The sequence below is a fragment of the Megalopta genalis genome, unplaced genomic scaffold (assembly GCF_051020955.1).
Source record: "Megalopta genalis isolate 19385.01 unplaced genomic scaffold, iyMegGena1_principal scaffold0370, whole genome shotgun sequence".
NCBI lineage: Eukaryota > Metazoa > Arthropoda > Insecta > Hymenoptera > Halictidae > Megalopta > Megalopta genalis.
In genome coordinates, this window is record NW_027476439.1 from 71,673 (window position 1) to 82,500 (window position 10,828).

Below are 10,828 nucleotides of genomic sequence, written 5' to 3' on the forward strand. Positions count from 1 at the left end.
TGGAACCCGCCATCAGGCTGGGTTAGGGCTACGCACCGGACATAGTCTGCTGACTGGGCCGATTGCTCAACCCAGCCCGCGTCCTCGCCCGTCAGAACCCACTCGCCGAAGCGTATGGTCGTTCCAAGCCGATTGACTGGACCAGGGCTGCTTTTCTCGTCCAGCCTCCCATCTAGCCGAAGCAGAGGCCAAAGGTACGTGTTGGGGACGTCTCACCCGCAGGAGAGGGCCCCCTCAGATCCCAGGATCCTCTTTTCCGACGACAAGGGTCGCCACGCACGGCAAACACGCGGGAGACAGCAGTCGGAGAGGCTGCCTCTTCCTCTCCACCACACTTCGTTCGGTTCGCTGCGTTTTGAGAACACGAGCTATCCAGCGGTACCTTTTTCGTGGAGGCTCAAGTGTGGCTAGGGCACGTTTGCCCCTTGCGGCCTGGGTTGCCCAGGTGATTGGTTGCATCCCGATTTCTAGATCCAGCGGCATGTTGCTACGTGGCGCGCTCAGACAACGAAAATGCGGCATTCCGGTCAGACCAGAAAAACCGCACAACGTGACGCGGGGGACTGCAGCCACAAGTGACAACAGTCCCCCGGTAGGGAGTAGTACAGCATATTCAATGCTGTACATGAACACGCCACAGCCCGTATGCTTAGTTCAAGGGCCTCGCCATTATGCGAAGTACTACATGTACAACGCACTGGCGGTCTCAAAATACCCTCATCGCCGATGCATCTGATGCATCCGTCAACTCGGCAGCATTCACTCCGTCGGCGTGTTGCTTTGTGGCGTGTTCAGATAACGAAAATGCGGCATTCCAGTCAGACCAGAAAAACCGCATAACGTAACGCGGGGGACTGAAGCCACAAGTGACAACAGTCCCCCGGATGGGAGTAGTGCAGCATGTTCAATACTGCACAAGAACACGCCACAGCCCGCTTGCTTAATCACGGGCCTCGTCATTATGCGAAGCACTACATGTACAACGCACTGACGGTCTCTCGAGTGCCTTCATCGCCGATGCACCTATCGACTCAGCAGCAACATTCAATCCGACGGCGTGTTGCTTCGTGGCGTGTTCAGACAACGAAAATGCGGCATTCCAGTTAGACCAGAAAAACCGCATAACGTGACGCGGGGGACTGCAGCCACAAGTGACAACAGTCCCCCGCTAAGGAGTAGTACAGCATATTCAATGCTGTACATGAACACGCCACAGCCCGCATGCTTAATCTCGGGCCTCGCCATTATGCGAAGTACTACATGTACGACGCACTGACGGTCTAAAATGCCTTCATCGTCGACGCATCCATCGACTCGGTAGTAGCAACAACCTACGCGAGGACTAGTTCGGGGGTCGCCTCTCAACCCTGGGTGGCCACAGACCGCCACCGCCAGTAGATAGGGACAGTTAGTGTCGTCGTTGTGAGTCTTAAGATGGGCTATGCCTGGGTCCTATGTGGACTATACTAGCCGCTCTCTCGACGCGTGCCGATGGTCTGGCTCTACCCTCGTTCGTTATCGTGACAGGGGAAGACAACGTGCTACTCCCGCTGCCACCTCGAGTCCAACCCAATCCAGGCACTCTTGACGGAGTAGTGTTAAAGAGTAGATAGGGACAGTTAGTGTCGTCGTTGTGAGTCTAAAGATGGGCTATGCCTGGGTCCTATGTGGACTATACTAGCCGCTCTCTCGACGCGTGCCGATGGTCTGGCTCTACCCTCGTTCGTTATCGTGACAGGGGAAGACAACGTGCTACTCCCGCTGCCACCTCGAGTCCAACCCAATCCAGGCACTCTTGACGGAGTAGTGTTAAAGTCAATTTATCTCCGCAAGAGGGGCTTCAGCCTGGCCCGAGGGGGCGAACCCCGAGGGGTCCGCCCAGCATGCCGTTCGAATGGCGGAGTGGACAAGTCCACGTCTGCCCGTCACTCAAGTCGGACACGGGACGACTCCAAAGCTAGCGCCGCCTGATAGGAAGCGCAAGCTGGGTCCCGCGACTTGTGTGCACTAGCCCACCCTCTGTCCTTGCAATTAGAGCAGACCGGAGGTTCACTCTTCTTGCTACAGAGCGTGAAGGTATGCCCCTTTTGGGAGCAGTGACCGCACACGTCCTCCTTGAATTTACAACGCTTCGAGGTATGCCCGAAGCGTTGACAACGGTAGCACCGAAGCACCTGGACGAAATCCCGTACACGACAGGAGTTCCATCCAAGGTAAACTCGGCTACCCCTCTGCTTCAGCCGCTGAAGATTCTGCGGACTGACGGCAACGACCCAGTTGGCTGTCTCCGGGGTCTTGCCAGCCATGCGGCTGACCCGAATTCCCGAAGGCACATCCTTCTGGTTCGCATCGCAGAGATTTTGCCTCCAAATACTGGAGGCAATTTCGTCCTTACCCATCCGACGCGGGACGTCGTAAACTAAAACCTCGGGGTCCCGCTTGGTAGGTAAGGAGACGGACAGACCCGCGCTCCGGAGCTTCTTATTGCCAACGAAGGCTTGCAGGTCCTCCTTTCGGTCGGTCTCGACGACGATGCCACCGGAGTGGATGCGTCGGACCGACTTTATTCGGATCGCCTCCTTCGCTGGTTTAACGAGCGACAGAACAGTAACCTTCGTAACTTCGCTGCTCTGTCCTTTTTCCTTCGGCGGGAAGATTTTTACCACATGCTGCGATTGTGGCCGTCTCCCCGCTTCCGGAGAAGCTCCTTTGCAGTCGACTTTGTTCACATGGGCGTAAGTCGACTGCGCGGCGTTGCAGGCCGTCTTCGGGAGAGTTCCCTTGGACGGCCCAGGTCGCATCGCACTCATTACGGCAGGACGCGCTTTTAGGTCCGCCCTGATCGCGGCGAGCTGCCCTTCGACGAAGCTATTCCGTTGAATAAGCTCCTGGACCAGCTCGTTGAGTGCCTCAACCTCGGCGAGTATCTTTGACCCGGACTCCTTATTGACTTTCGACTCAGGTCGAAAGCAAAAGGTCCGTATTTCGGACACTCGCCTAAAGGCTTCGTCTCTTACGAGATCGAGAGGCCGTACCTTCTGCCCGGAGAACGTCCCCTTCGGTCTCCTGGCCCGGTTTACTGCGGCCTTGCCGGTGGGTGCGCCCGGCTTGGCTCGCTTCGACTTTTTGGTGACGGTTTGCCAACCGTCACCAGTAGGGTCCTCGACACGCTCGGGTGCCGACTGCACCTTCACGAGTGACGTGTCTCCGACTCGTTCGATTACTTCCACGTTGGGCTCGGTTTTCACCGAGACCGCTCGCGTGGGAGTCACACATCTTTGCAAGATCACACGAGGATTGGCGATATTGATCACCTTCCCGGATCTTGTCTTTCTCACAGACGCGGGGGGACTGACAGCTGCATTTGCAGTTCCCGCGTCTGCGGCGACGGCTTCACTCCGAGTAGGAGCTGGACCCGTCGTCTTTGGACGCTTAGTTTTTTGTTCATTATTTTTATTCAGACCCATAATGTGTCTTGGTCTTTCATCCAGTGCGCTCCCCGGCCACCACCGACCCGCACAATTTGGAACCCGCCAAAGGCTGAGTTAGGGCTACGCACCGAATATAGTCTGCTGGCTGGGTCGGTTTCCTTACCCAGCCCGCGTCCTCGCCCATTAGAACCCACTTGCCCGAAGCGTGTGGTCGTTCCAAGCCGATTGACTGGACCAGGGCTGCTTTTCTCGTCCAGCCGCCCATCTAGCCGAAGCAGAGGCCAAAGGTACGTGTTGGGGACGTCTCACCCGCAGGAGAGGGCCCCCTCAGATCCCAGGATCCTCTTTTCCGACGACAAGGGTCGCCACGCACGGCAAACACGTGGGAGACAGCAGTCGGAGAGGCTGCCTCTTCCTCTCCACCACACTTCGTTCAGTTCGCTGCGTATTTAAGAACACGAGCTATCCAGCGGTACCTTTTTCGTGGAGGCTCAAGTGTGGCTAGGGCACGTTTGCCCCTTGCGGCCTGGGTTGCCCAGGGGATTGATTGCATCCCATGTATTCCTGAGCCCAGCGGAGTGTTGTCTAGTGGCGTGTTCCGCCCACGAAAAACGGTCTGAAAAACCGTTTAACGTAAACTGGGGAACTGATGCCACGAGTGACAACAGTTCCCCAGTCGGAAGTCATACAGCACATACAGTGCTGTACAAAGAACACGCCACAGCCCGTATGCTAAATCAGGGCCTCGCCATTATGCGAAGTACTACATGTACGACGCACTGACGGTCTCTAATGCCTTCATCGCCGATACACCCATCGACTCGGCCGATCAACCCTCCTACGCGAGGGCTAGTTCGGGGGTTATCTCCCGCCCTGGGTGGCCACAGACCGCCACCGCCAGTAGATAGGGACAATTATTGCGAATCTGGCCACCACGGAGGTGGCGCAGATATGTTTCCTCGCCATGTTGGCATACACAAAACTTTAGTACCTACCCCCCGACGGAACACCTACGAGGGGTCCGAACGTGGGTAAATCGCCGCCTTCGTTCAACATTCATTAGGCTGGGTACGGAAGACCCAGTCTTGACTCCTTGTCCGTGTAAGGAGTTTTCAAGTTTGTTTTGAGTTGGGTAGGCTGTGCTACCTACTCCAACTGTGTATAAAAGGTTATTAGGAGGGTTTTGCTTTGCCGCTTGACCGCGGCAGCGGGTGCCCGCCACCGCCCTCCGCAGTGACGGCACTCTGCCACATGTATTCACCCCCTTTCTTCTACACGTCAGCAATGATTATGCAGCGTGCTAGGGCGGCGTGTGTTGGTTATTCTTTGCCTATTGGCGTAACTAGGCGGCTGCACATGGTTGGTGCCCGTCTAGCGAAGATAGGCATGTTGCTGTTGGCGTAGCGGAGCTTCGCCAGCTACGGTAGCGGGCGTCAAGCACCTCACGCAAGCACCGCGGCCGTTCAGCTCCACAAAACCGTGATGGGGAGGAATCTGTGATGGGGAAGGATGGGACTAGGCAGGGCGGGTGCCATAGCCCTTTTTTGCCGCAAATACAGACTTGCGTTGCCCGGTCTCCGCCGCGTGGAGGCGGGGTTGGACTTTGGAGACCAGTAGATAGGGACAGTTAGTGTTGTCGTCAAACTGTGGTCTCTGAGAGACGGGCCGTACCTAAGTCCTTGGTGGACCATACCGGCCGCTCTTGCGACTTGTGCCTGGTGTTCGGGCTCTACCTTCGTTCACCATCGTATCAGGGGAAGACAGCGTGCTACTCCCACTGCCACCTCGAGTCCAACCCAATCCAGGCACTCTTACGGAGTAGTGTTAAAGTCTTTTATCTCCGCAAGAGGGGCTTCAGCCTGGCCCGAGGGGACGAACCCCGAGGGGTTCGCCCAGCATGCCGTACATCAACGGAGCTGGACGAGTCCACGCTCCGTATGCAGTTTCGTTCTATGTTCGCTTCTTAGTCTTGCTTACGGATCGTGCGAATTTTCGGAACTCCTGAAACAGCTGCTCTGACACCAGGCTGGCTTTGTCGATTGGCCACTGAAATCCTTCTCGAATCGCCGCCTGGCGTAGGTGTTCCCTGTCCTCTACGTAACGCTGACAATCGTAGAGGACGTGGTTTGGAGTTTCCTCCTCCCCACATTCGCACAACTCGTCGTCGACCAGGGCGAACGTCTTGAGCTTCGCACGGAAGTCTCCGTGTCCGCTCAAGAACTGCGCTACATCATGGTCGACTCTGATCCAGCTCGCTGAGAGACGGTCTGATACCTCGCCGAAGTATTGGAAGGTTTCCCTACCCTTCGTCGAGGACGACCATCTCTGCTGCCACATCTCTAAAGTCGCCTCCCTCAGCCTTCTGCGAACTTGGGCTTCGGTGACGACTTCGTCAGCCAATTCGGCCTGACTCACTTGATAGGTTCCATGTTGGAACCCGAGTTTCTTCCTGGCTTTGTACACGCAGCTGAACTCCGCTATCGCCAAGTCCACAGGTATCTCCCCGGCGATCACGGGGATCGCATCAGTGGAGACTGTCCTGTAGGCTTTGACGCAGCCAAGCAGAACATGCCTCTGCGCCCTGGTGAGCACTTTACTCGTCCCAGAGGTAAGGCGGTCTGCCCAGCCCGCGGCAGCATACGTGACGATTGGGACAAACAAGCCGCGGTACAAAGTACGCATCGTCCGATATCCCAATCCCCAGTTCGACTTAGCAATCCTTGCTAGCGCATTAAACGTTCGCAAGGACTTGGCATTCAAATACTCGACATGGGAATGGATACCCAGTCTAGAGTCAAAATGCACGCCAAGGTAACGCACAGAGTCCTTGGCGGCAATATTCCGACCTCCTACTTTTATCACAGGTGGCCTCTCTCTGTCGAGAGAGCCTTTTAAGAATAACATCTCGGTCTTGGTCGCAGACAGCGACAATTTCTGCTGGTCGCACCAGCGAGAAATGGTGTCCACAACCAATTGGCCATTGCTTTCTAGACCCTTCCTGCTGTTCGCGAAGATCAAGACAAGAAGGTCGTCTGCATAGGCGATGGGCTCGCAAGCGAGCCCGGCGTTCGATAAGAGCTGTAGAACCTCGTCGAAGACTAAGTTCCAACAGCTCGGACCAAGAATCGATCCCTGTGGGCAGCCCTTAGTGACTTTCTTCCGCACTGCACCGCGATCAGACACCATAGTCACCACGCGGCCGTCGAAGTAGTCGACCACCAATCTAAGTAGGTTTTTTGGGCAGCCTCGCTTCCTCAACGCGTTGAGTATGCTTGGCCACCAGACATTATCAAAGGCCGCAGCAATGTCGAAGAGCAGACCCACGACGTACTTTTCCTCTCGACCGGACGCAAGCTCCCTCATCTTTACCACGGCATCAGTCGTGGATCGATGCGGCCTGAATCCGTATTGCCGATCGGAGGCGTAGTCGGGGTGCAAAAACAAACTAGCTAATCGCGTAGCGATTAGCTTCTCCAAGACTTTGCCTACGACCGAAAGCAAGCATATTGGTCTGTAGGACTTTATCTCCGTTTCAGGTTTCTCGGGTCCTTTAAGGATGGTAATGATGGACCCGACTTTCCATTCCACGGGAAAGACTCCGTGTGCCAGGCATCCGTTGTAGAGTCGGAGGAGCTCGCGTGAGATTGTATTACACGAACGTTTTAAAATCTCCGGCTCGATCCGATCTAGGCCTGGACACTTGCCGCTCTTCAGTCGGTTGACCGCCGATCTGAGCTCCGAGAGGGTGAAGGGACTGGCGTCCTCACTCTCCGGCTCGATGGCAGCTTCCCTCCTGACTCGCGCATGATCCGGGGAGTCATTCGCGGGGCTATCGTCCGGAATTAACCCCTCCAGCAGCGCGGAAGCGGTGGAGTCCCAGTCTGTGGTGTAACCCTGGGCAGTGTTACGATTTATATTCGAGATGACCGTGCTGGCTGTCATCTTCTGCCTCGTGATCTTATAAATGAGGCCCCAGGGTTCCTTGTTTCCCTGCTCGGTCACGAATGCACGCCAGCTGTGCGACCGAGCAGCTTTGATGGCGGCTTTGTAGGCCTTTCTCTGTTTAAGATACTCGGTCCTCTTGGCCGCCCTCTGCTCCTCTGAACATGCTGCGTTCTGCGAGGCTCGTCTAAGTTTGTAGACTCGCCTCTTTTGCCTCGTCAGGTCGGCCGTCCACCATGGGACGGATTTTGAATGCCACTGCTTGGTTGGCATCGAGGAGTCGCACGCTTGGACGATCATTCTTTCGATCTCCTGTGCTAGATGTTCGACATCCCCCTTATTGTTCAATGGATCGGGGGATATACTCCTCTTACTTTCCTGCAGCGCCTTGTCGAACTCGGGCCATTTTGCGCTTCGGAGTCGGAACCTTGGTAATAATCCGTTCCGGTTGGTGCTGCTGTTGCTACTAATTTCGGCAGCACCGTCCTCGGCGCAAAAACTCAAAGAAAACTCTATGACTCGGTGGTCGCTGGTCGTCAGGTCCTCGCGGACCTTCCAACCTCGCACCTTGTCGCAAATATCAGGTGTCGATAGTGTGACGTCGATGTATGACTGTCCACTAGGGCTGGAAAACGTCGGAGCGTTTCCAGCCTCGTTCAAGACAACCAAGCCATGGCTCACGATAAACTCTTCGAGTTTACGGCCTCTCACGTCCGTCTCCGCGCTGCCCCACTGGGCTGATTTTGCGTTAACGTCGGCAGAGATAATGACTCGGTTATGCTTAAGTGCGGAAAGAGCTCTCTCCAATCGCGCCAGACCTGATTCAACGTCATCGGAGCATTGAAAGTACTGGCTGATCAGGAAGAAGCTCCCAAACGAACCCGAGATGCTGACACAGGACAAATGCGTGTCGCACAAGTTAGAGACTTTGACCACGGTTAGATCCGGGTTTCTGACCGCTATTGCAGCCATCACCGGTTCGCCTGCCGTGATCAGCCTCGTTCTCAAGCCTAGCCCGGGCACAGTACCCCGCCAGCTATATGGCTCTTGTGCAAGCAACACATCTACCCCTCGCCTATGCATCTCAGTCCGGACTTCGTCGGTCACATTTCGGGCCCGCTGCATGTTATGCTGCATGACCCGTATGACTCTCGAGCGTCGCCGGTCGTTTGTACTATCCATTCGAGATTCAAATTATTATTCGCGTCTTATACGAGACATCTCCAAAACCAGCGCTTCCTGATAGGAGGCGCAGGCCGGGTCTCGCGACTTATGCTCAGATGGTCGCCCTCTGTCTTTACAGTTGGAGCAAACCGGAGGCTTGCTCTTCCTGTTACAGAGCGCATACCCGTGCCCTTTTTCGGCACAATGTCCGCAGACATCCTCTTTGAATTTGCAGCGCTTCGCCGTGTGCCCGAAGCGCTGGCACTTATAGCATCGGGTGACCTGTATGAAGTCCCGCACACGACAGGAACTCCACCCGAGGTACACCCGGTCCCCTCTCTGCGCCAGCCGCCGACGAATCTGCGGACTGACGGCCACTACCCAGTTGGCTGTCTCCGGGGTCTTGCCAGCCATGCGACTGACCCGAACACCCGAAGGCACATCCTTCTGGGACGCCTCAGAGAGGTTTTGCCTCCAAAGACTGGAGGCAATTTCCTCCTTGCCCATCCCTTTCGGAATGTCATAAATCAGGACCTCGGGGTCCCGTTTGCTGGGCAAGGAGACGGACAGTCCCGCACTCGCCAGCTTCTTATTGCCTACGAAGGCTTTTAGGTCCTCCTTGCGATCGGTTTCGACGACGATGCCACCGGAGTGGATGCGTCGAACCGATCTGACACGGATCGCCTCCTTCGCAGGTTTTACGATCGACAGAACAGCTCTCTTAGTAGCATCGCTGTTCTGTCCTTTATCCTTTGGCGGGAAGATACGCACCACGTATTGTGTCAGTGGTCTTCTCGCCTCCGGAGTCGCTGACTGGTTGACCTTTGCCACTTGGGCGTAGGTCAACTGCGCGGCATTGGAGACCGTCTTCGGGAGGGTTCCCTTGGACGGCCCAGGTCGCGCCGCACTCATTACGGCAGGACGCGCTTTTAGGTCCGCCCTGACCGCGGCGAGTTGCCCTTCGACGAAGCTGTTTCGTTGAATCAGCTCCTGGACCAACTCGTTGAGTGCTCCGACTTCTGCTAGTATCTTCGACCCGGACTCCTTGTTGACTTTCGACTCGGGTCGAAAGCAAAAGGTCCGTATCTCCGATACTCGCCTGAAGGCTTCGTCTCTCACGAGATCGAGAGGCCGTACCTTGTGCCCGGAAACCGTCCCCTTCGATTTCCTGGCCTGGTTTGCTGCGGCCTTGCCAGTAGGTGCGACTGGCTTGGCACGCTTCGACTTTTTGGTGACGGTTTTCCAACCGCCACCTTCGGGGTCTTCGACACGCACGGGTGCCGGTTGCACCTTCACGAGCGTGTCTTTGACTGATTCGATTTTTCTGGGTTTCTCCTTCCCAGCCTTGCGGCTGGGGGAGTCCCCCGACTTGGGCGCTGTCCCCACGTTACCGGTGTCCGGCGCGCCTTCTACCGTGGCCTCAGTTTTCACCGAGACCGCTCGCGTGGGTGTCACGCATCTCTCCAAGGTCACACGAGGATTGGCGATGTTCAGCACCTTCCCGGACCTTGTCTTTTTCGCAGACGCAGGAGGGCTAACAGCTGCTGCTGTAGCTTCCGCGTCTGTGGCGACGGCTTCACTCCGAGTAGGAGCTGGACCCGCCGACTTCGAACGTTCAATTTGTACTTTCAATTTAGATCCCATAGTTAGATCTTTGCCTTCATCCGGTACGCTCCCCGGCCACCACCGACCCACACATTTTGGAACCCGCCATCAGGCTGGGTTAGGGCTACGCACCGGACATAGTCTGCTGACTGGGCCGATTGCTCAACCCAGCCCGCGTCCTCGCCCGTCAGAACCCACTCGCCGAAGCGTATGGTCGTTCCAAGCCGATTGACTGGACCAGGGCTGCTTTTCTCGTCCAGCCTCCCATCTAGCCGAAGCAGAGGCCAAAGGTACGTGTTGGGGACGTCTCACCCGCAGGAGAGGGCCCCCTCAGATCCCAGGATCCTCTTTTCCGACGACAAGGGTCGCCACGCACGGCAAACACGCGGGAGACAGCAGTCGGAGAGGCTGCCTCTTCCTCTCCACCACACTTCGTTCGGTTCGCTGCGTTTTGAGAACACGAGCTATCCAGCGGTACCTTTTTCGTGGAGGCTCAAGTGTGGCTAGGGCACGTTTGCCCCTTGCGGCCTGGGTTGCCCAGGTGATTGGTTGCATCCCGATTTCTAGATCCAGCGGCATGTTGCTACGTGGCGCGCTCAGACAACGAAAATGCGGCATTCCGGTCAGACCAGAAAAACCGCACAACGTGACGCGGGGGACTGCAGCCACAAGTGACAACAGTCCCC